Raw genomic sequence first — 23,984 nt, 5'->3', positions numbered from 1 at the left:
TTTATTACACTTTCATTCATTCATCATGACTTTATTACACTTTCATTCATCATTCATCATGACTTTATTGCACTTTCGTTCATTCATCATGACTTTATTACACTTTCATTCATTCATCATGACTTTATTACACTTTCATTCATTCATCATGACTTTATTACACTTTCATTCATCATTCATCAACTAGTTCGTCTCACTGATATTCCATTCATAAACTTCATTTGTGCATCTCATAGTTTGACCGCCATGTTGCATGTTTCCTTAAGGTTTATAATTCTTTGTGTATTTAATAATAGAAGATTCAGTGATATTTCTCGTGGTACTGGAGTTAGAGTTAATAACTGAGATGGCATTATAATCTCTAACTCCAGTACCACGAGAAATATCATTGAATCTTCTATCATTAAATGCACAAAGAATTATAATCTTGATATAAGTGATTGTCTATACAAATTGCATAAATTTAGTGTTGATAAAATTTGTAAGGAATTCATCTTGTCCACATAATTAGTTTATGATACGCTTGTTGTCTGTCTCGGACAATCACATGTTTACCAAATGGCGTACTAGCTACGTCTCTTCGTTGTATATCAACTGACTGTTATATTTCTCTCTTGTGTCTCCCCTGATGATGTGGTTATTACATGAAAGTGCACTTGGGAACTTGTCATGTTTCATTTTCCCCGTGGACTCATAGGAATATACTTGATCACGCGCAAAATTGTGATCCTTTCCAATATATATATATATATTATATATATATATATATATATATATATATATATATATATATATATATATATATATATATATATATATATATATATATATATCCTTCAGTATGTTTACTTTCGATAATGAGGGACATAAGAAGGAGCCAAGCAAGTAAATTTCGTCAAAGACATCTCTCTTTTCTAAACGCTGCCTCGCAAAGATTTTCATTAATTCAAATTGAAGAAACAGACGTATTTTTCTATTGTCTGGTTAGCTCAGTGGTAGAGCGTGAGTCTCACACACTCAAGGTCGTGGGTTCGAGACCCACACCAGACATATTTTTTGTCTTTTTCTTTTTTCATTTTGTCCGCATCACATGTGTGCAACATTCAGTATGTTCGTCCAACGTTATAGTGAAGATCTTCACAATAAATTGGGGTTTTCGACCTTATCTGAAAGGGTCAGGTCCACCAAGACGTCCTTGAAATCTTCCAGAAGCTTCTGGCGATCCTCCTCCAACTGCTGGGCACATCAGAGTTAACATGGGCCGGAGGTTGTGGAACGACTTAATCTGCTTCCGGTAGTTAGCAGGGATGATAATGAGGGCTCTGACCTCATACCAGGTCAGCTTAGTTCCAGTCTATTGCTTAGTTCCAGTCTATTGCTTAGTTCCAGTCTATTGCTTAGTTCCAGTCTATTGTTTAGTTCCAGTCTATTGCTTAGTTCCAGTCTATTGTTTAGTTCCAACCTATTGCTTAGTTCCAGTCTATTGCTTAGTTCCAGTCTATTGCTTAGTTCCAGTCTATTGCAACGAAAATAAAAAAGTAAAACTCATTTCTTCGTGGAAAATTGAGAGGAAAACACGACAGCAACATGGAGATTTACCCTGTGGTTATTTTGCCGGCTAGTCGGCAACGGTCGGTCAAACAATATTTTGCCGTGGTAATCTCAGTGCTTTATATAATACTAAGTCACAAAATATGTTCTTGGGGGCGTAGCTCAGTGGTAGAGCGCTCGCTTGGCATGCGAGAGGACCCGGGTTCAAACCCCGGCGCCTCCATTTTTGTTATTTGGGAAATTCATTGTTTTCAGTCTTATATATATATATATATATATATATATATATATATATATATATATATATATATATATATATATATATATATATATATATATATATATATATATATCGTCCGATCAGGAAGTTAAGCAACGTTGGGTCTGGTTAGTCCTTGGATGGGTGACCGTCTGGGAACACCAGATGCTGTTATCCCTGGGGATAGGGAAGAAAGAATACTTGCCTCGTATTCCCTGCGTGTCGTACAAGGCGACTAAAAGGGGAGGGAGCGGGAGGCCTGGAAATCCTTCCTCTCATTTTCAATTTTCCAAAAGACGGAACAGAGAAGATATAAAGATATTGTAAAGATGTAACTAATATAAGATATAAGAATGAATGGAAGATACGGATGTAGCTGAAACAAGGAGTAATGAAGATTAAGGTGCAATGAAAATTATTCTGTAGTGAAGACAAATATGTATGTTGAAATTTTGTATTGAACATCAAGAAGTAATGATAATGATGAGAGTGTAGTGACGATGAGGGTTTATTTGGGAGTAGTGACAATTGCCTTTACAATGATAATAAGGAGGTAACACAATGAGGAACACAAACTTTCCAAAGCTACGTTCAAGTCAGACTTTGAACTAAGTTCGGTAAACAGAAGGATGATGTTAAGATGAGAGTGTAGTGAGGAAGAGTATAGTGATGATAAAGATATTGTCAAGATAGGTTGTAGTGAAGATACGAATGCAGTGAAGATACGAATGTAGTAGAGATAAGGGATATCAAAGAGTAAAGTTTATTCAAAATGATTATGTAGTGAAGATAAGAACTACTTTTAGTGAACATCAGGGAGTACGATGATGATGGTATGGTAAAAATAACGGTGTAGTGAAGAAGAGGGTATAGCGAAGATATAATTTAGTGAGAATAAGTTAGTAGTGAAGATACACTTTAGTGAATATGAGGTTGTAGTGAACTCAACCTCATTGATCTGATCCCCCAAATCCTCCAAACTACGTTCAAGGGCGGATCCAAAGCCAACCGAAAAGGTTATTTCTCTGTGTATTATCAGTAGTGGTGGTGTGTGTAGGTGTGTGTAATCATCTATCTGCCCTCATGGGGCCCCGTGTAAGTACGTTGTTTGTGTGAGCGGGAAAAATCTAAAGCCTTCCTTGAAACCAGCTTAGTCAAGATAAGGTCATATGAAGATGAGGTTGTAGTGAAGATCATGATAAGCCTAAGGGCTTGAACGTACATTTTAGGTCAAAGGCATCACCAGTACACCCTGGCCAGCATTAAAGTTTATCCGTACACAGATACACACACACACACACATAAGTATATATATATATATATATATATATATATATATATATATATATATATGTGTGTGTGTGTGTGTGTGTGTGTGTGTGTGTGTGTATATTTACACTGTACCAGAAGCGTTAACAAAAGCTCATTTGGTGAAATCGTGTTTCCTCACATTAAATGTTATCCCAGATATCAAAAATTCTTCTCTTTGGTCTTTCATTTTCTATGTTTTCCACTTGACTTTCTTCACTCGAAGTGATTTACCGTTCATGTTTAAATTAAACTATATTTGTCAATTCACCAATTCCCTCTCCCATCTCATCATGACGTTTCTTATTGTCCTTTGATTTGAATCCTCAGTTTTCACCTCTCCTTCAACATGATAACCTCTGAATCTGTGAGTGTGTAATGACCTATTTTTACTGTGTGAGGAGAGAGTTCTACACTCGCGAGGCCAAATATCTAGAACATTCCGTACTATTATACAACTTGTAAGATTTATGTATGGTGTCTGCCTTAACCATGACCTCATTCTTCTTATTCCATTCATCAACCACTCTTATATAAACTTTAAAATTACTTCTCTGAATATATTTGAACAATATTGTCCTAATTTTATGCTATGTTCTCTAGGTCTGTGTGTGTGTGTGCGTGTGTGTGTGTGTGTGTGTGTGTGTGCGTATTCTCAGAAAGTAACTGTGTACTATTCAACAAGGATTTCCCAAAAGCCCTTTACCCCATATCCTTTTATTTCGATGCTTGAAAATGGCTAAATTTTCGTCAAAGTGTTTTTTGTCTTATTAGTATTTATAATGATTTATTGATTCAGAAAGTATTGGTATTTCGAAACTATTTAGATCCTTCAACATCTCTAGCCATCTTCACTACACTCTCAACACCATTGGCCATCTTGAATATTTCTTCGACACCTCTAGATTTCATCAAATAATGATCGCAACAAAACTAAATGAATCCGTCTACATATCCGGATTTGTATGGGATTTAATCTGGATAGATCTGGTTATGTGACGTCACATAACCTAGGGGTATATAAGGCCGGCGGAGAGAGAAGTGTAATCATTTGAGGATGGGACTCCGTACCGACAACATCTCCCCTCACACTCTCCGGCAAGAAGAAAATTTGGTAAGTGCACCTCAGGCCGGAATCAAAATGAGCGTTCCAGTTGTAAAGTTAACCCAGAAGGATGTAAATGACCTGGTGGTCATGAGAGAGGTGGGTCGGGGAGGCAACGCCAAGATTGAAACGGTGTTGTTCCGTGGATCGTGTTGCGTCATCAAAACCCTTCTCGACGGAGTGAGTTCGAAAAGTCTTATGGATGAAGCCGACATTCACAGGAGACTGGCTGGGGCTGGAGGAGCCCCTCTCCTTCGAGCAGTGTGCCGCAATCCCCCACTGATCATCTTAAGCCACACTGGCCAGCCTTATGATAAGTTCATGAGAACATGTCGGTCGGACGAGGAACTGGTCGAATCCGCCATCATGGTCGCTCGTCGGCTGATGGAAATCCATAAGAAAAACATTGTCCATAATGACGTCAAGGTCGAGAATGTGACCGTGACGATGGGTGACAAGCCAGAGTTTCACATCATCGACTTCGGCTTGAGCGTTAAGAAGGGAAGCTGCGTTGAGTACAATGTTCCTGACCTGTGGTTGGCCCCTGAGGTCAGGGAGCGCAAGCCGGTCTCCCCAGCCAGTGACGTCTTCTCTTTTGGGCATCTAATGAGGCACGTGTCCATCCTGGTCAGGAAGCAGGGTGTGCGGGAAAGCCTCCAGGATCTTTACCAAACAGCGACCCACAGCGACCCCTCAGAGAGACCAGCTCTGCCACTTATTATTGGTGAGCTGAAGAAGGTGATGAGGTCAGTCCGCCGGAGGCGTACCAGAGGAGGGGGCCAACGGAACCAGAGGAAGGGCAGGAAATGAGGTGCCCTTCCTCAACTATCTACCTCACAATAACAACTTTGTTTTAGAGGAAATTTTACTTGTAATATAATGGGAAAGAACTTTGTTTTAGAAGAAATCATTATTTTTACATAGCTTAAAACGGAATAGGCCTTTATTTTAGAGGAAATTAAAATATTTATTTAAAACGGGAAAAAATTATGGAACTCGACATGCAACCACCTCCTCGTGGTGAGTTCTGGGTGATAAGAGATCAAACATCTCTTATCAGCTAAGAGTTGCATACAAACGTATTTCCTGATAAGTAAAAGACAACTGGATAATGTTCTTATGATCTTGAATGTTCTTAGAGTTTGGCTAGTGTTATCTTGGAGGTCTTCTATCCCCTACAGCTCGGGCTGGGCCCAGACGGTATCATGGACAACGATAAATGATCTTAGACTAGCTATAATGGACAGCGATAAATGATCTTAGCTTAGTTATCATGGACAGCGATAAATGATAGCCTGACCATCATGGACAGCGATAAATGATCTTAGCCTAGCCATAATAGACAAAGATAAATAATTCTGAATTTCGTGTTTGTCTTGTAAAGTGGGTCGTAGGGTTTGCTGAGCCATAACTTCATCGATTCAATATATATATATATATATATATATATATATATATATATATATATATATATATATATATATATATATATATATATATATATATATATATATATATATATATATATATATATATGATCACGATATTGTTCTTATTTCTGTATCACACCAACACTATTCTAAAGTATTTCTACATCTGTTGTTCTCCCATACCTAGGAATTGATATCATCTTATCTTCTTATATTCCAGACATTTGTATCCAAATAAGTGCATCAGCTTCTCTATTCCTTTTTATCATTTCTAAACTATAAAGCCAAAATTCTTTGACTAATTTATATAAAAAAAAGAGTTTATGTTAAGATGATTTTCTCTTATTTACGCATGATGCCACATACTTCATATTCTCCCAAAATATTAGAATTTCGCAATAAAGATATCACTTCTCACTCGAGACTTGCAAACATTAAAATTATGTTGTGCTTTGCTGTGTATGGAAATAATACCAATACACAGTATTAGCTTTGATGAAGATTATATTTATTTCATTTGGTGAAGATTAGGTTAGGTTAGGTTAGGTTTATTTTGCTCAAATCGTTGGCCTCTAGAATTTCCTAAAATGAAATTTAGGCTTAATAATGTTTTTTTGATAATGATTAAATGGCTCATGAGTTAGGAAAATGGGTCATTAAAATAAGACGATGTTACAGAACACAGTTAATATTTAACATTTGTCTTCAGAGGGATTTATTACAATCTTTTTTTTAATAGTGCATACATGGCACTTGCCCTACGCCGTAATGTTAGTTCATTTTCCCTCTTCGAGAGAAATTACCTTGGCTTTTGCTCCCAAGAGCTGGCTGCTTGTGTGCCCCCCACCACTTGCTAGACCACGCAATACCCGGCAAGCTGCTGTGTCACATGATTACCTGTCTGGCCATTGGCAAGTCAAGGGTAGGCCGTTTGGATAACTTGTTTCTTTCCCTTCACCTCGAAGCTTTCGGAACTCTCTACCCTCTTGTCTTTCCCAATAACTATGACCTGGCAGGTTTTTCACTTCCTCCAAAAGTTTGTCAATACTTTCCAGTCTATTATCTCTTCCGTTCACATTCCCATATCTTAATTAAGACCCGACCTTGATGTTCACTTTTGTCCGTGAATGAATTAGCCGTTAAAAATGATACTAAAGCCCAGTAAAGGCCATCGTAGGTCAAATAAATATAGACAAAGTAGAAATTGATTTCCGTAGGTGTTTGTCTAACTGGCTCTTGCAGGAATAAAGATTATATGAAGAAGGAAACAGAAAAGGAAAAGAATTCCACAGCTTAGGTGTTCCAGGGAAGAAAGAGGCTTCAATAGGCAACCTTAGAGTGACCTGTTCTCCCTGTAGAAGTTGTGGGAAAACAGTAGCCTAACTCGCGCTAACTCGTGACTTTAAGCCATCCTTATTGACTGCTTGCAGGGTAATTTATCATAGATCCACATCGTTATTAGGTTTAGGTATTGGATGATTTTCTTCTGCACTTCAAATGCCATGTTACGAAAATTGGATATCTTTTGTGCATCATAATTTGGAACATTATATTTCGTGGAAGATATTCCAATAAGGCAGTAGTCAAGGCTATACACTTCAGGAAAATGTGGGTCAGGTGATGCACTTCAATAATGTTAACAGTGCCCATAAAGATCTCAGTTAGTAGGAGATATTGCAGAAGAAAAATAACTCCATTAAGATACATCCTGCTTGGGATTACAGATGTAGTGTCATGTGGTTGTTTCCATCTGGCACCATTATTGTGGTGATCACTCATTGTTGTGACTGATATATTGCAGTTAAAATATTAAGCATTAAACTAAGGAATTAAATATCTTCCTTCAAATAATTCTATATCAAAATTAACGCTAAATATATTAGTCCGATTAAATGTATGTCTGTATTTGTGACTTAATTTTGATTCAGTGCAACCTCGTGGAAACTCTTTACATACGAGTGGATATTATAACAATGTTTGATAACACAATAGTACTATATCGACTGTATATAGTCTCTACACAGACGTCAGCTCCAGCAACACATAACAAATTGAAGTACATTTACCTCCGTCAGATCTACAACGTAAGATATTTTCTCTTCGTTATAAAACATCATTTGACCGTGAAGCAGCATTACCCATCAGAATGAATATATTTGTTAAGAAAAGTTACATGATTTCATGAATATCATTTGACAAAATTATAGAAGTAAGAAAACCCAAAACTGACACTGGTATGGATATTTTCGTTTTACTTATCATACTTTACTTCATTAATTTATACATATTAATTTAAAAATGATTTATTGGAAGTCACAGTTTATTATGATAATGATAACAACAAAAACAGTAATAATAACAATGATGATAATAATGATAATGATAATGATAATGATAACAATAATAAAAATAATGATAATGATAATGATAATAATAATGATGATAATAATAATAATGATAATGATAATAATAGGGGATTCAGAATACTTCCCACGTATTCCCTGCGTGTCGTAGAAGGCGACTAAAAGGGGAGGGAGAGGGGGGCTGGAAATCCTCCCCTCTCGTTTTTTTTTTTTTTTCCAAAAGAAGGAACAGAGGGGGGCCAGGTGAGGATATTCCAAAAAAGGCCCAGTCCTCTGTTCCTAACGCTACCTCTCTAACGCGGGAAATGGCGAATAGTTTAAAAGAAAGAAAGAAAGATAATAATGATATCAATGATGATAATAATAATAATAATAATAATAATAATAATAATAATAATAATAATAATAATAATAATAATAATAATAATAATAATAATAATGATAATAATAATAATAATGATAATAATAATGATAATAATAACAATGATGATAATAACAAAAATAATAATAATAATAATAATAATAATAATAATAATAATAATAATAATAATGAAAATAATAATAATGATAATGATAATGATAATGATAATAAAGATAATGATAATAATAACGATGATAATGATTACATTATTATCGTTATTATTATTATTATTATTATTATTATTATTATTATTATTATTATCATTATTGTTGTTATCAGTTTCTACGGCCAGCCGTAATCCCAGCTTCGATCGTTTTGAAGGTCAGGTATAAGGCCAGCGTCATTGCCCATCTTCATTATTCCTTTACTTACACTGTTCCTACAACTTTCCTAGCGCTACCTCGCGCACATGCGGGGGAGGGGGTTTTCATTTCATGTGTGGCGGGGTGGTGACGGGAATGAATAAGGGCAGACAGTATGAATTATGTACATGTGTATGTATGTCTATGTCTGTGTGTGTATATATATATGTATACGTTGAGATGTATAGGCATGTATATGTGAGTGTGTGGACGTGTATGCATACACATGTGTATGTGGGTGGGTTGGGCCATTCTTTCGTCTGTTTCCTTGCGCTACCTCGCTAACGCGGGAGACAGTGACAAAGTATAGTAAATGAATATATATATATATATATATATATATATATATATATATATATATATATATATATATATATATATATATATATATCCCTGGGGATAGGGGAGAAAGAATACTTCGCACGCATTTTCTGAGTGTCGTAGAAGGCAGCTAAAGAGACGGGAGCGGGGAGCTAGAAACCCTCCCCTCATTGTGATCTAACTTTCTAAAAGGGGAAACAGAAGAAGGAGTCATGCGGGGAGTGCTCATCATCCTCGAAGGCTCAGATTAGGGTGTCTGAATTGGGCTCAGACTGGGGTGTGTGGATGTAACCAAGATGAGAAAAAAAGAGGGATAAGTAGTATGTTTGAGGAAAGGAACCTGGATGTTTTGGGTTTGAGTGAAACGAAGCTCAAGGGTAAAGGGGAAGAGTGGTTTGGGAATGTTTTGGGAGTAAAGTAAGGGGTTGGTGAGAGGACAAGAGCAAAAGAAGGAGTAGGACTACTCCTGAACCAGGAGTTGTGGGAGTATGTGATAGAGTATAAGAAAGTAAATTGATATGGGTAAAACTGAAAGTGGATGGAGAGAGATGGGTGATTATTGGTGCCTATGCACCTGGGCATTATAAGAAAGGTCATGAGAGGCAAGTGTTTTGGGAGCAGCTGAGTGAGTGTCCTTATAGTTTTGATGCACGAGACCGGGTTATAGTGATGGGTGATTTCAATGCAAATGTAAGTAATGTGGCAGTTGAGGGAATAATTGGTGTACCTGTGGTGTTCAGTTTTGTAAATAGAAATGGTGAAGAGCTTGAAGATTCGTATGCTGAGAAAGGATTAGTGATTGGGAAAAACCTGGTCACAAAGAGATATACATAAGTATACATATATAAGTAGGAGAGACGGCCAGAGAACATTATTGGATTACGTGTTAATTGATAGGCGCTTGAAAGAGAGACTTTTCGATGTTAATGTGCTGAGAGGTACAACTGCATGGAGGCGGTGACGATTTTTAGAGGTTTCCAGAAAAGAAGAGAGAATGTTGGGGTGAAGAGAATGATGAGAGTAAGTGAGATGGAAAGGAGACTTGTGCGAGGAAGTAAGAAAGTACCAAGGAAGACTGAGTGCATTATGGAAAAAGGTGAGAGCAAAGGACGTAAGGGGAGTGGGGGAGGAATGGGATGTATTTAGGGAAGCAGTGATGGCTTGCGCAAAAGATGCTTGTGGCATGAGAAGCGTGGGAGGTGGGCAGATTAGAAAGGGTAGTGAGTGGTGGGATGAAGAAGCAACATTATTAGTGAAAGAGAAGAGAGAGGCATTTGGACGATTTTTGCAAGGAAATAGTGCATATGACTGGGAGATGTACAAAAGAAAGAGGCAGAAGGTCAAGAGAAAGGTGCAAGAGGTGAACAAGAGGGCAAATGAGTGTTGGGGTGAGATAGTATCATTAAACCTTAGTGAGAATAAAAAGATGTTTTGGAAGAAGGTAATTAAAGTGCATAAGACATGAGAACAGAAGGGAACATCGGTGAAGGGGGCTAATGGAGATGATAATACAAAGTAGTGATGATGAGAGGAGATGGAAAGATTATTTTGAAGGTTTGTTGAATGTGTTAGATGATATAGTGACAGATATAGGGTGTTTTGGTCGAGGTAGTTTTCGAAGTGAGAGGGTCAGGGAAAATGATTTGGTAAACAGAGAAGAAGTAGTGAAAGCTTTGCGGAAGACGAAAGCCGGCAAGGCAGCACGTTTGGATGGTATTGCAGTGGAATTTATCAAAAAAGGGGGTGACTGTGCTGTTGACTGGTTGGTAAGGATATTTAATGTATGCATGGCTCATGGTGAAGTGCCTGATGAGGGTATTGACTGAGAGGGTCAAGGCATGTACAGAGCATCAGATTGGGAAGAGCAGTGTGGTTTCAGAAGTCGTAGAGGATTTGTGGATCAGATGGTCGCTTTAAAGAATGTATGTGAGAATTAGTTAGAAAACAGATGATTTGTATGTAGTATTTATGGATCTGGAGAAGGCATATGATAGAGTTGATAGAGATGCTCTGTGGAAGGTAATACGAGTATATGGTGTGGGAGGTAAGTTGCTAGAAACAGTGAAAAGTTTTTTATCGAGGATGTAAGGCATGTGTACCAGAAGGAAGAGAGAAAAGTGATTGGTTCTCAGTGAATGTCGGTTTGCAGCAGGAGTGCGTGATGTCTCCATGGTTGTTTAATTTGTTTATGGATGGGGTTGTTAAGGAGGTGAATTCAAGAGTTTTGGAGAGAGGGGTAAGTGTGCAGTCTGTTGTGGATGAGAGGGCTTGGGAAGTGAGTTATTTGTTGTTTGCTGATGATACAACCCTGGTAGCTGATTCGGGTGAGAATCTGTAGAAGTTAGTGACTGAATTTGGTAAAGTGTGTGAAAGAAGCTGAAGTTAAATATGAATAAGAGCAAGGTTATTAGGATGAAATGAGTTGAGGGACAAGTTAATTGGGAGGTAAGTTTGAATGGAGAAAAACTGGAGGAAGTGAAATGTTTTAGATAACTGGGAGTGGATTTAGCAGCAGATGGAACCATGGAAGCGGAAGTGAGTCACAGGGTGGGGGAGGTGGTGAAGGTTCTGGGAGCGTTGAAGAATGTGTGGAAGGCGAGAACGTTATCTCGGAAAGCAAAAAATGGGTGTGTTTGAAGGAATTATGGTTCTAACAATGTTATATGGTTGCGAGGCATGGTCTATATATAGGGTTGTGCGGAGGAGGGTGGATGTGTTGGAAATGAGATGTTTGAGGACAATATGTGGTGTGAGATGGTTTGACCGAGCAATGAAATGGTAAGAGAGATGTGTGGTAATAAAAAGAATGTGGCTGAGAGAGCAGAAGAGGGTGTATTGAATCGGTTTGGTCACATGGAGAGAATGGGTGAGGAGAGATTGACAAAGAGGATATATACGTCAGAGGTGGAGGGAAAGAGGAGAATTGGGAGACCAAATTGGAGGTGGAAGGATGGAGTGGATAATATTTTGAGCCATCGGGGCCTGAACATACAACGTGCAAGGAATAGAGTGAATGGGAACGACCGGGGGTCGTATACCGGGGTCGACGTGCTGTCTGTGGATTGATCCAGGGCATGTGAAGCGTCTCGGGTAAACCATGGAAATTTTGAGAGGGGCCTGGATGTGGAAAGGGAGCTGTGGTTTTGGTGCAATACACATGACAAGTAGAGACTGATTGTGAACGAATGTGGCCTTTTCTGTCTTTTCCTAGCGCTACCTCGCGGGGGGGTGGGGGGGGGGGTGCTATTTCATGTGTGGCGGGTTGGCGACGGGATGGATGAAGGCAGGAAGAATGAATATGTACATGTGTATATATGTATATGTCTAGGTATTGTTACGAACGTGCGCGCGTGTGCCCACATGTTCGTGTATATAACGTGTTCCCACCAAGCATTAGGCTTAATAATTCAATTTTGAAGCCAGATGGTCATTTGCCCTTGAGCACCTCGACCCTTCTCCGAGGCGGGAGATTAAGTTGTCAATCAACTGCGGAATATTTCACCACCGTACGGGACATGTCATCGTTGTAGGCTTAAACAAGAGGGAGGTGATCTACGCAGATTGTGCGACGGATCCTCCAACCAATCAGAATTGCTCTTAGTCCCATAGCCAATCAAGGGTAGCGTTATAGCTAGCAGGGCGAACGCTTGTCTTTACTGTAATATATACCCATGACACCCGCTGAGAGTCCTCTCTCTCTAGCCCAGCGAGGTAAGTGGTCCCCCTGCTGTAAGCCCTGTTGTGCTGTAAGCGGTTACTGTGATGTAAGCCTGTAAGCCCGTTACCCGAGTACTGTGCTGTAAGCCTGTAAGCCCGTTGTAATTATCAGTGTAATGTTATCGAAGAATTATCATAAAGGAAAGAGATCTCCTGGCTTGAAATCTTATCTGGAATGTTAACTCATGTACAAATGTTAACTCATGTTCAATGTTAACCCATGTTCAGTGTTAACTCATATTCAGTGTTAACTCATCTTCAATGTTAAACTCATGTTCATTGTTAACGTCAATGATTCATGCCTGATTTATGTGCTTATCTTTGTGCACTTCAATTCTTTTTCATTATAGTAGATTTAATGTAATACTGGTCTTTAAGTTAATCCCATAACGTTTAGATAGAGTTATCCTGAGTTGTGCGACTTAACAAATCTAACGTCCTTGCAAAGACAAGGATTAATATAGTATTTGTAACACATGTATGTTACTGGCGACCTTGCCCCAACAAGTATTGAGTTCGTAACATATAAAGTGGCGACCTTGCCAGGATATTTCTTGCCTTAACGGAATCTCTTTCCTTTTCGTTAATCATGCCGTTGACCAGCGACGCTGACGTTGACCAGTTCTGTCGATCTGAGCCCTCTCACGTGGACATCAAATCTTTAACAAAGCATGAGTTGAAGCTTATTGCAAATAGGTTAAAATTGATTTATGTCAGGAGAACTAGTAAAGAGGAGTTGGAGATCTTAGTAATAATAAATCTCGAATTTGACGAGAAGAGACGTTCAAAGGGCTTTGACGGCAGAGGGAGGACCAATGGTTATGTAATCCCACCTGAATCTGCTACCTTGCCGGTAACTCATGAAACTCAAGGGAAATACTCCAACAGAGTTAAAAGTTTTTGTTCTCATTGTGGCAAGGATGGGCACCAGGTGAAGGATTGCTGGGCTCGAGAGAAGGAATCCAGAGATTCTACCAAGAGTAGATCGGTGAATCTCGTCTCAACTTTAGGGCCACTTAGTAAAGTAGGTGAGGCTGTCCCTGCTCTTAGGAAAGTGAGGGGTTGCGAGAGTGTTAATCACTCTGTAGTTAAGGATCCGTTCTGTGGGAACTATGATGCGTTCCTGTCTGAGGACTATGTTAGTAGATGTGGTGTACGACGAAAAGTGACCGTATTACGGGATTCTGGTGCGCTGCAGTCCCTGGTGTTGGATGGCTTGGTGCCGCGAGGAGAGTTTGGAGACCGAGTCTTGCTAGATGGACTGTCGGGTCCCAAGGATGCTCCACTAGTCGATGTGAGGGTAGAAACAGATCTCCTCACGGGCCATGCTCTCATAGAGGTTGTCAATAGATTGCCTGTCTCAGGTGTGGACTTTGTGTTAGGCAATGACCTAGCGGGTGGGAAGATGAACCCAGTGCCGGTGTCGCTTTGGGGCCCGGTGGAGTCCATGGAGGCAGTGCAGCTTGAGGAAGAAGTACCAGAGTTAGTCCCCAACCACGATGATGCCAGGGCTATGACAGCTGGCACGGCAGGCAGTGTGCCTGAGGACATAGCCGTTGAGACGGCGGACTTAAAGACTCTTCCTGAGAGTAAGACCAGCGAGAGGAAGCTGTGTGATACCCTCTCCCCTGGTGTAGCCTCCGTTGAGACAGTGGACTTAAAGACTCTTCATGAGAGTGAGGCCAGCGAGAGGAAGCAGTGTAATACCCTCTCCCCTTGTGTAGCCTCCGATGAGACAGAGAATTTGAAGACTCTCCCTGAGAGTGAGACTAGTGAGAGGAAGCTGTGTGATACCCTCTCCCCTGGTGTAGACTCCGTAGAGACTGAGGATTTGCCTCGCACCCATTCAAGAGAGACTCAGGAACTGAATACGTCTTCCGAGGATGAAATTAGTGAGGAGAAGCTGTGTGATACCTCCTGTGCTAGTTTCGAGTCCGTACGAGAGTCAGTGGGTGAGACTGAGGATTTGTCTCGCGCCCATTCAAGAGAGTCTCAGGAACGGAGGACAATATGGCTTGACAAAACGATCTCGTTTGAGAAGGTTTGAGGCAGGCGACGAGGTGTTGCTTCTACTACAACTGCCAGGTCAACCCTTGGCTGTCCGTTCTCAGGGTCCCTACACCATTATCTGGAGTGTAGGAGACTCAAATTACCTTGTCTCTACCCCCGATAGGCGCAGAGGTCAGAGATTATGCCACGTCAACATGCCTAAGCCATATTTCAGTCGTGATCCTCCCCCCTTGGAACCGACGGTGCCAGTCTGCATCATCTTACGTCCAGCAGTAGCCGTGTGTGACGAAGTCGACGACGTAGCTGCGTGTACCTCGGAGACTTGGGACCCGGGCGAAGGCGTGAGAGAACTGAAGTGTTACTTGGATATGGTTGGGTACTATAGGATGTTCATTGTAAATTTTGCAACACTCGCAACCCTCTGACAGATTTATTGAAGAATGATATCAGATGTTTGGAATGAGCAGTGTGAGACAGTCTCTCTCATCAGTTAGGAACCCTACTCTTAACTGTTATATTTTGCAGGCCACTGATTTTGATCAACCTTTCAAGTTAGCTGTTGATGCCAGCAATGTGGGAGCCGGTGAGGTCCTCATGCAGGAGGACAGAGAGAAGGTTGAGCCCAAACAGATAGCCCCACCATGGAGAAGGGACTTTTGTCTTTAATATTAGCATTGCATCACTTTCATTTTTATTTGTGTCCTTCAGGCAATGTCATCAGGGTGTATACTGATCACCACCCATTGAAATATGTTAATAAGTTCCGAGATAAGAATCAAAGGTTAACTAGGTGGGCCTTGTTCCTTCAAGAGTATAATTCAGATATTCACCATATTGCTGGCGCACATAATGTGTTAGCTGATTGTTTATCCCGCTCTTAACGTGAGAAAATTCCTCTTCTAGGAATTTTCTCCTTTAAGGAGGGGGGTGTTACGAACATGGTGTGTGTGCCCACATGTTCGTATGAATCAGAGGCGCCAGGTCCAGGCGTGGGGTCAGCTGCGGGGTAAGTCATCCCGTATGTCATCGCTGCTGACTTTCGCAAGAAGACGAGAGTGTGACTACGCCGAGACTCTGGGACCCTCCAACCAATAAGAATTGCTCTTAGTTCCATAGCCAATCAAGGGTAGCGTTGTATAGCAGCAAGGGTGAACGCTTGTCTTTACTTGTACCCACTACACCCGCTGAGATTTGATTCCTCTCTCTCTAGCCCAGCGAGGTAAGTGGTGTCCCCTGCTGTAAGCCTGTAAGCCCTGCTGTGCTGTAAGCCGTTACTACTGTGTCACGTCAGGTAGCTAAGTGTAACGATGATGTTTACTGTGTCACGTCAGGTCTAACTAAGTGTAATGTTATCGAAAAAAGTGTCATAAAGGAGAGAGATCTCCTGGCTTAAAATGTTATCTGGAATGTAAACTCATGTTCAATGTTAACTCACGTTCAATGTTAACTCATGTTCAATGTTAAACTCATGTTCAGTGTTAACGTAAATGATTCATGCCTGATTTATGTGTTTATCTTTGTACACTTGAATTCTTTCATTATAAGTAGATTTAATGTAATGCTGGTCTTTAATTCAATACCATAACGTTATGATTGTGTTATCCTTAGTTGTGCAACAACAAATCTATAACGTCCTTGCAAGACACGTATCAGCATAGTATTTGTAACGTATATGTTACTGGCGACCTTGCCTGGATAAGTATTGAGTTCGTAACAGTATATATATATATATATATATATATATATATATATATATATATATATATATATATATATATATATATATATATATATATACAGCGCTGGTGGCTGATTCATGTGAGAAACTGCAGAAGCTGGTGACTGGGTTTGGTAAAGTGTGTGGAAGAAGAAAGTTAAGAGTAAATGTGAATAAGAGCAAGGTTATTAGGTACAGTAGGGTTGAGGGTCAAGTCAATTGGGAGGTGAGTTTGAATGGAGAAAAACTGGAGGAAGTGAAGTGTTTTAGATATCTGGGAGTGGATCTGGCAGCGGATGGAACCATGGAAGCGGAAGTGGATCATAGGGTGGGGGAGGGGGCGAAAATTCTGGGGGTCTTGAAGAATGTGTGGAAGTCGAGAACATTATCTCGGAAAGCAAAAATGAGTATGTTTGAAGGAATAGTGGTTCCAACAATGTTGTATGGTTGCGAGGCGTGGGCTATGGATAGAGTTGTGCGCAGGAGGATGGATGTGCTGGAAATGAGATGTTTGAGGACAATGTGTGGTGTGAGGTGGTTTGATCGAGTGAGTAACGTAAGGGTAAGAGAGATGTGTGGAAATAAAAAGAGCGTGGTTGAGAGAGCAGAAGAGGGTGTTTTGAAGTGGTTTGGGCACATGGAGAGAATGAGTGAGGAAAGATTGACCAAGAGGATATATGTGTCGGAGGTGGAGGGAACGAGGAGAAGAGGGAGACCAAATTGGAGGTGGAAAGATGGAGTGAAAAAGATTTTGTGTGATCGGGGCCTGAACATGCAGGAGGGTGAAAGGAGGGCAAGGAATAGAGTGAATTGGAGCGATGTGGTTTACCGGGGTTGACGTGCTGTCAATGGATTCAATCAAGGCATGTGAAGCGTCTGGGGTAAACCATGGAAAGCTGTGTAGGTATGTATATTTGCGTGTGTGGACGTATGTATATACATGTGTATGGGGGGGGTTGGGCCATTTCTTTCGTCTGTTTCCTTGCGCTACCTCGCAAACGCAGGAGACAGCGACAAAAAAAAATATATATATATATATATATATATATATATATATATATATATATATATATATATATACATTTAGTTTATTTTATTTATTTATTCATTTATTTTGCTTTGTCGCTGTCTCCCGCGTTAGCTGATGTTTATCCCACTATTATGTAGCTATACAATTTTATATATATATAAAAGAGCAGTGTGGTTTCAGAAGTGGTAGAGGATGTAAGGATCAGGTGTTTGCTTTGAAGAATGTATGTGAGAAATACTTAGAAAAGCAAATGGATTTGTATGTAGCATTTATGGATCTGGAGAAGGCATATGATAGAGTTGATAGAGATGCTCTGTGAAAGGTATTAAGAATATATGGTGTGGGAGGCAAGTTGTTAGAAGCAGTGAAAAGTTTTTATCGAGGATGTAAGGCATGTGTACGTGTAGGAAGAGAGGAAAGTGATTGGTTCTCAGTGAATGTAGGTTTGCGGCAGGGGTGTGTGATGTCTCCATGGTTGTTTAATTTGTTTATGGATGGGGTTGTTAGGGAGGTGAATGCAAGAGTTTTAGAAAGAGCGGCAAGTATGAAGTCTGTTGGGGATGAGAGAGCTTGGGAAGTGAGTCAGTTGTTGTTCGCTGATGATACAGCGCTGGTGGCTGATTCATGTGAGAAACTGCAGAAGCTGGTGACTGGGTTTGGTAAAGTGTGTGAAAGAAGAAAGTTAAGAGTAAATGTGAGTAAGAGCAAGGTAATTAGGTACAGTAGGGTTGAGGGTCAAGTCAATTGGGAGGTAAGTTTGAATGGAGAAAAACTGGAGGAAGTAAAGTGTTTTAGATAGTAAAGTGTTTTAGATAGATATCCATCTGGGAGTGGATCTGGCAGCGGATGGAACCATGGAAGCGGAAGTGGATCATAGGGTGGGGGAGGAGGCGAAAATCCTGGGAGCCTTGAAGAATGTGTGGAAGTCGAGAACATTATCTCGGAAAGCAAAAATGGGTATGTTTGAAAGAATAGTGGTTCCAACAATGTTGTATGGTTGCGAGGCGTGGGCTATGGATAGAGTTGTGCGCAGGAGGGTGGTGGATGTGCTGGAAATGAGATGTTTGAGGACAATGTGTGGTGTGAGGTGGTTTGATCGAGTAAGTAACGTAAGGGTAAGAGAGATGTGTTGAAATAAAAGAGCGTGGTTGAGAGAGCAGAAGAGGGTGTTTTGAAATGGTTTGGTCACATGGAGAGAATGAGTGAGGAAAGATTGACCAAGAGGATATATGTGTCGGAGGTGGAGAGAACGAGGAGAAGTGGGAGACCAAATTGGAGGTGGAAAGATGGAGTGAAAAAGATTTTGTGTGATCGGGGCCTGAACATGCAGGAGGGTGAAAGGAGGGCAAGGAATAGAGTGAATTGGATCGATGTGGTATACCGGGGTTGACGTGCTGTCAGTGGATTGAATCAGGGCATGTGAAGCGTCTGGGGTAAACCATGGAAAGCTGTGTAGGTATGTATATTTGCGTGTGTGGACGTATGTATATACATGTGTATGGGGGTGGGTTGGGCCATTTCTTTCGTCTGTTTCCTTGCGCTACCTCGCAAACGCGGGAGACAGCGACAAAGCAAAAATATATATATATATATATATATATATATATATATATATATATATATATATATATATATATATATATATATATATATATATATATATATGAGTCCACAGGGAAAATGAAACTCGATATGATAGGAGCATGTGGTATGACTAGATGGAGTGAGATATGAAATGAGGGGGTGTATGAGAGATCTGGTATGACAGGGAATGTAAACGGAATAAATTGTGGAGTGGTAGACTAGGTGAAACATACTTTGAGGTGGTTTGGGCTCGTGGTTGGAATGGAAGATGTGGCGTTCATAGAATGTGTGATAGTAGAGTTAAAGGGGTTGATGTGAGAGGAAGACCACCTGTGACATGAGGAAAGAGAATGAAAGAGAAGGGTTGGTGTGAAAGGAAGTCCATAGAGTGGAAGAGAAATAGTGGAAGAACGTGTGTAATGGTATATGCGAGAGAGGCAAGTAAGGACAGAGTTAAGTGGAGACTTTTGCTGAGGCCACCCCCTTGATGGAAGTTCCTGATGGGAATAGGTATCAGAGTTATGGACAAATAGAAAGATAGAAATATAGATAGATAGATAGATAGATAGATAGATAGATAGGTAGATAGATACGTATGACCTACTCTGTTGACTGTGGCAAGATTGCACATGCATATGTCTTGTCATTTTTTTTCTGTTCACTGCAGCTGAGGTGTATATGACACAGTCGAGTTTCTCTGTTCACTGCAGCTACAGCATATATTTACAGCCATTTTAGAAATGAAATATCCATTTTAGCTGCCAGGTCATGGCGTTGGGGATAACTAAAAGGTGTCAGTGCCTGCCTGGCTCTCAATGACCAGAAACCCGAGGACGTCTAACACAACAGGGACAAGTGATCCTGCCGAGCCACCTGAGACAACGGGATAAGGTACGTCGGAAAGTGGAGCGAGGCTTTTTTCTGCACTCACTAGGACCATGGCAGCAGTCAACTCTGGAGGCTTCTCCGGAAACTCCAAGGTCGAGGCGGAAGACAGGGGTAGTGGTAGTTGTGCCAGGGGACGGGGTGGTGGAAGTATTCCCTGGGGACAGGAGTATTGGGATTTCCGAGCGACTGGGTGGTGGGAGTAGAGCCAGGCGACGGGGTGCTGGGAGTATAGCCAATAGACGGGGTGGTGGGAGTAGAGCCAAGAGACGGGGTGCTGGGAGAAGCAGGGGAAAAGGTAGTGGGAGGAGATCCAGGTGACTGGTTCTGGTTGGTGGGAGGAGAGCCAGGGGACGGGATGGTGGGATGATAACCAAGGGAGTGGGTGGTGGGAGAAGTTCCCGGGTAAGGGGTGGTGGAAGTTGGCGAGAACGGAGTAGTGGGAGTAGAACCAGGGGACGGGGTATAGGGAGAATTTCCACGGAACGGGGTAGAGGGAGAAGTTCCTGGGAACAGGTTGGTGTAGGAAGTTCCCGGGGACGGGGTGGTGGCACTACTTCTTCCGGAGGGGGTGGTGGGAGAACCTCCAAGGGCACCATTGGAGTTTCTTCTGGAACCTCCATGGTCGTGTGTTGTTCTCCTATTTCATAACCCTGGGGACATGTGGAATGGTCCACGCTCTGCTGGTGGCGTGGTCGTCGTCGTCGTCGTCGTCGTCTTCTTCGGGGATCTCTTTGGGGCGTAGGTTCCATTTCCAAAACCCCTGGACTTTCTGTATGACCCTGGAACATGTGAGGGGATTGTGGGACTACTACCATGTCAGAGTGTGGTTGGAATGGTACCATGTCAGGGTATGATGGGAATGGCCCCATGTCAGGCACCATTGTAGTTTCTTCTGGAACTTCCATGGTCGTGTATTGTTCTCCTATTTCATAATCCTGGGTATATGTGGAATGGTCCACTCTCTGCTGGTTGTGTGATCGTGGTCGTCGTGGTCGTCGTCGTCTTCTTCGGGAATCTCTTTGGGGCTTTGGTTCCATTTCCAAAACCCTTGGCCTTTCCATATGATCGATTGTGTCTGTCATTACTATCGATAATCTCCAACTCTTAACCTGAACAAAATGAAAGCCAGTCATTACAAAGTATATCCTGGATACTTACGGAAATATGGTGAATTTCAACTCTCACATAGTAGTGAAGTTATATGTTTCAAATAAAAATCACGAAAGATAGACTGAGACTTTCTTTGGTCAATGACGTTTGGTATTGGATCTTTGGGGAGACTGGGAGAACGAGAGCAAATATAAGAAATAACCTCTTCTTTACGTACTGTGTGTATGACAACCCAGACTGGGAATATGTTAATATATATTTGTTATATGTACACTACTGGCAATGTAAGACACTGTATTGGAGGTATATGAATAAAGTGACTATACTCCAGTTGGTAGTGAAGATATAATCAGGAAGTTATTTGAATCGAGTATCAAGGATATAGAAATGCTGTTACTGTAATCTCCGTAGTAGTGAAGATACAGTTGAGCGGTCGCTGTTGTCCAGTTGTTATTAAAGATATATTAAGAAAGTTATTCTAATCCAGTCTTATGGATATAGTAATGCATTTACTGTAATTTTAGTGGTAGTGAAGATACAGTATGACGGTCACTGTTGTCTAGTTATTTGTGAAGATACAGTAACTTACTCTAATCCAGTTTTAAGGATATAGTTGTGAAGTTACTGTAATCCCAGTGGTAGTGAAGATACCGTGTGGTGGTCACTGTTTTCCAATTGTTGGTGAAGGTACAGTAAGGTATTCTAATCCAGTTTCAATGATATAGTAATACAGTTACTGTAATCTCAGTTGTAGTGAAGATACAGTTGAGCGGTCGCTGTTGTCCAGTGGTTAGTGAAGATATATTAAGAAAGTTATTCGTCTTATGGATATAGTAATGCATTTATTGTAATTTCAATGGTAGTGAAGATACAGTATGACAGTCACTGTTGTCCTGTTGTTTATGAAGATACAGTAACTCTAATAGAATTTTAAGGATATAGTTGTGAAGTTATTGTAATCCCAGTGGTAGTGAAGATACCGTGAGGTGGTCACTGTTTTCCAATTGTTGGTGAAGATACAGTAAGGAAGATATTCTGATCATGATTTTAATGATATAGTAATGCAGTTAGTGTAACCTCAGTGGTAGTGAAGATACCGTGGCGCAGTCGCTGTTTTCCAATTGTTGGTGAAGACACAGTAAATCTACCATTTAAATCTACCATTCATCAATAAACATTTAACCACCGTCATTTGAACGTAAACCTTCCTGCTGCGTTATTTTAACAGAGTCCTTTAAGATGCGTCATATAAACAGAAACCTTAAATGTACGTTAAACTTGTGCAAACTATCACTGAATCTGAAACTTTTAAATTAGAATTGTAATGAAATTGCGAACTTTTAACTCTGTCAAATTACAGCTATTGTACAAAATGATTCACTTAATTGACAAATTTTAATGTCAGTTAATTTAACGATATCCTTTGTGGTTCATCTCTGAAACACAAACCTTTTAACTTTGTCTCTAGAACTGAACACAACCATTAAGTTTCATAACTGGAATGGAAATTTGGATAATCTATCAAAATTCGTCATATAACGCGAACTTTTAAATCCATCCATTCAGTTGGGCCGTTACTTGCCTGGCTGCCATTCATAATATGTCCTTTTATATTGTATGTTGACTACGCTCTCATTCATTCGTCATTTGGATCGTCTCACTAATATTCCATTCATAAACTTCATTCCTGCAGCTTATTTTTGACCGCCATGTTGCTTCCTTAAGGTTTATAATTCTTTGTGTATTTAACAATAGAAGATTCAGTGATATTTCTCGTGATACTGGAATTAGAGTCAATAATGCCATATCAGTTTTTAACTCTAACTCAAGTACCACGAAAAATATAATTGAATCTTCTATTACTGAATACACAAAGAATTATAATCTTAATATTAGTGATGGTCTATACAAATTTGATAACTTTAATCTTGATAAAATTTGTAAACAATTCACCTTCTTGTCCACATAATAACTTTATGATACGCTTGTTGTCTGTCTTGGACAATCACATGTTTACCATATGGCGTCCTAGCTACGTTTCTTCGTTGTATATCAACTGACTGTCATATTTCTCTCTTGTGTCTCCCCTGATGATGTGAGTTTTACAAGAAAGTGCACTTGGGAACTTATCGTGTTTATTTTCCCTGTGAACTCATAAGAATATACTTGATCACGTGCAAAATTGCGATCCTTTTCAATATATATATATATATATATATATATATATATATATATATATATATATATATATATATATATATATATATATATATATCCTTCAGTATGTTTACTTTCGATACTGAGGAACAAAAGAAGGAGCCAAACAAGTAAATTTCGTCAAAGACATCTCTCTTTTCTTAACGCTGCCTCGCAAAGATTTTCATTAATTCAAATTGAAGAAACAGACGTATTTTTCTATTGTCTGGTTAGCTCAGTGGTAGAGCGTGAGTCTGACACACTCAAGGTCGTGGGTTCGAGACCCACACCAGACATAATTTTTGTGTTTTTCTTTTTTCATTTTGTCCGCATCACATGTGTGCAACATTCAGTATGTTCGTCCAACGTTATAGTGAAGATCTTCACAATAAATTGAGGTTTTAGACCTTATCTGAAAGGGTCAGGTCCACCAAGACGTCCTTGAAATCTTCCAGAAGCTTCTGGCGATCCTCCTCCAACTGCTGGGCACATCAGAGTTAACATGGGCCGGACATCGGTTGTGGAACAACTTAATCTGCTTCCAGTAGTTAGCAGGAATTATAATGAGGGCTCTGACCTCATACCAGGTCAGCTTAGTTCCAGTCTATTGCT

General features: G+C 40.2%; 3 non-coding genes across 3 annotated transcripts; all 3 read left to right on the top strand.

The window, feature by feature from the left end:
- The first annotated feature begins 978 nt into the window (after positions 1 to 978).
- Positions 979 to 1,050, top strand: TRNAV-CAC (transfer RNA valine (anticodon CAC)). The gene has a single exon. It is a non-coding gene; the product is annotated as a tRNA-Val (tRNA).
- Positions 1,051 to 1,702: 652 nt separating this feature from the next.
- TRNAA-GGC (transfer RNA alanine (anticodon GGC)) lies at positions 1,703 to 1,774 on the top strand. Its single transcript has one exon. It is a non-coding gene; the product is annotated as a tRNA-Ala (tRNA).
- A 21,822-nt stretch (positions 1,775 to 23,596) lies between these two features.
- On the top strand, positions 23,597 to 23,668 carry TRNAV-GAC (transfer RNA valine (anticodon GAC)). Its single transcript has one exon. It is a non-coding gene; the product is annotated as a tRNA-Val (tRNA).
- The last annotated feature ends 316 nt before the right edge of the window (positions 23,669 to 23,984 follow it).

The sequence above is a fragment of the Panulirus ornatus genome, chromosome 42 (genome assembly GCF_036320965.1).
Source record: "Panulirus ornatus isolate Po-2019 chromosome 42, ASM3632096v1, whole genome shotgun sequence".
Classification (NCBI taxonomy): Eukaryota; Metazoa; Arthropoda; class Malacostraca; order Decapoda; family Palinuridae; genus Panulirus; species Panulirus ornatus.
This window is presented reverse-complemented; position numbering and strand designations above follow the sequence as displayed.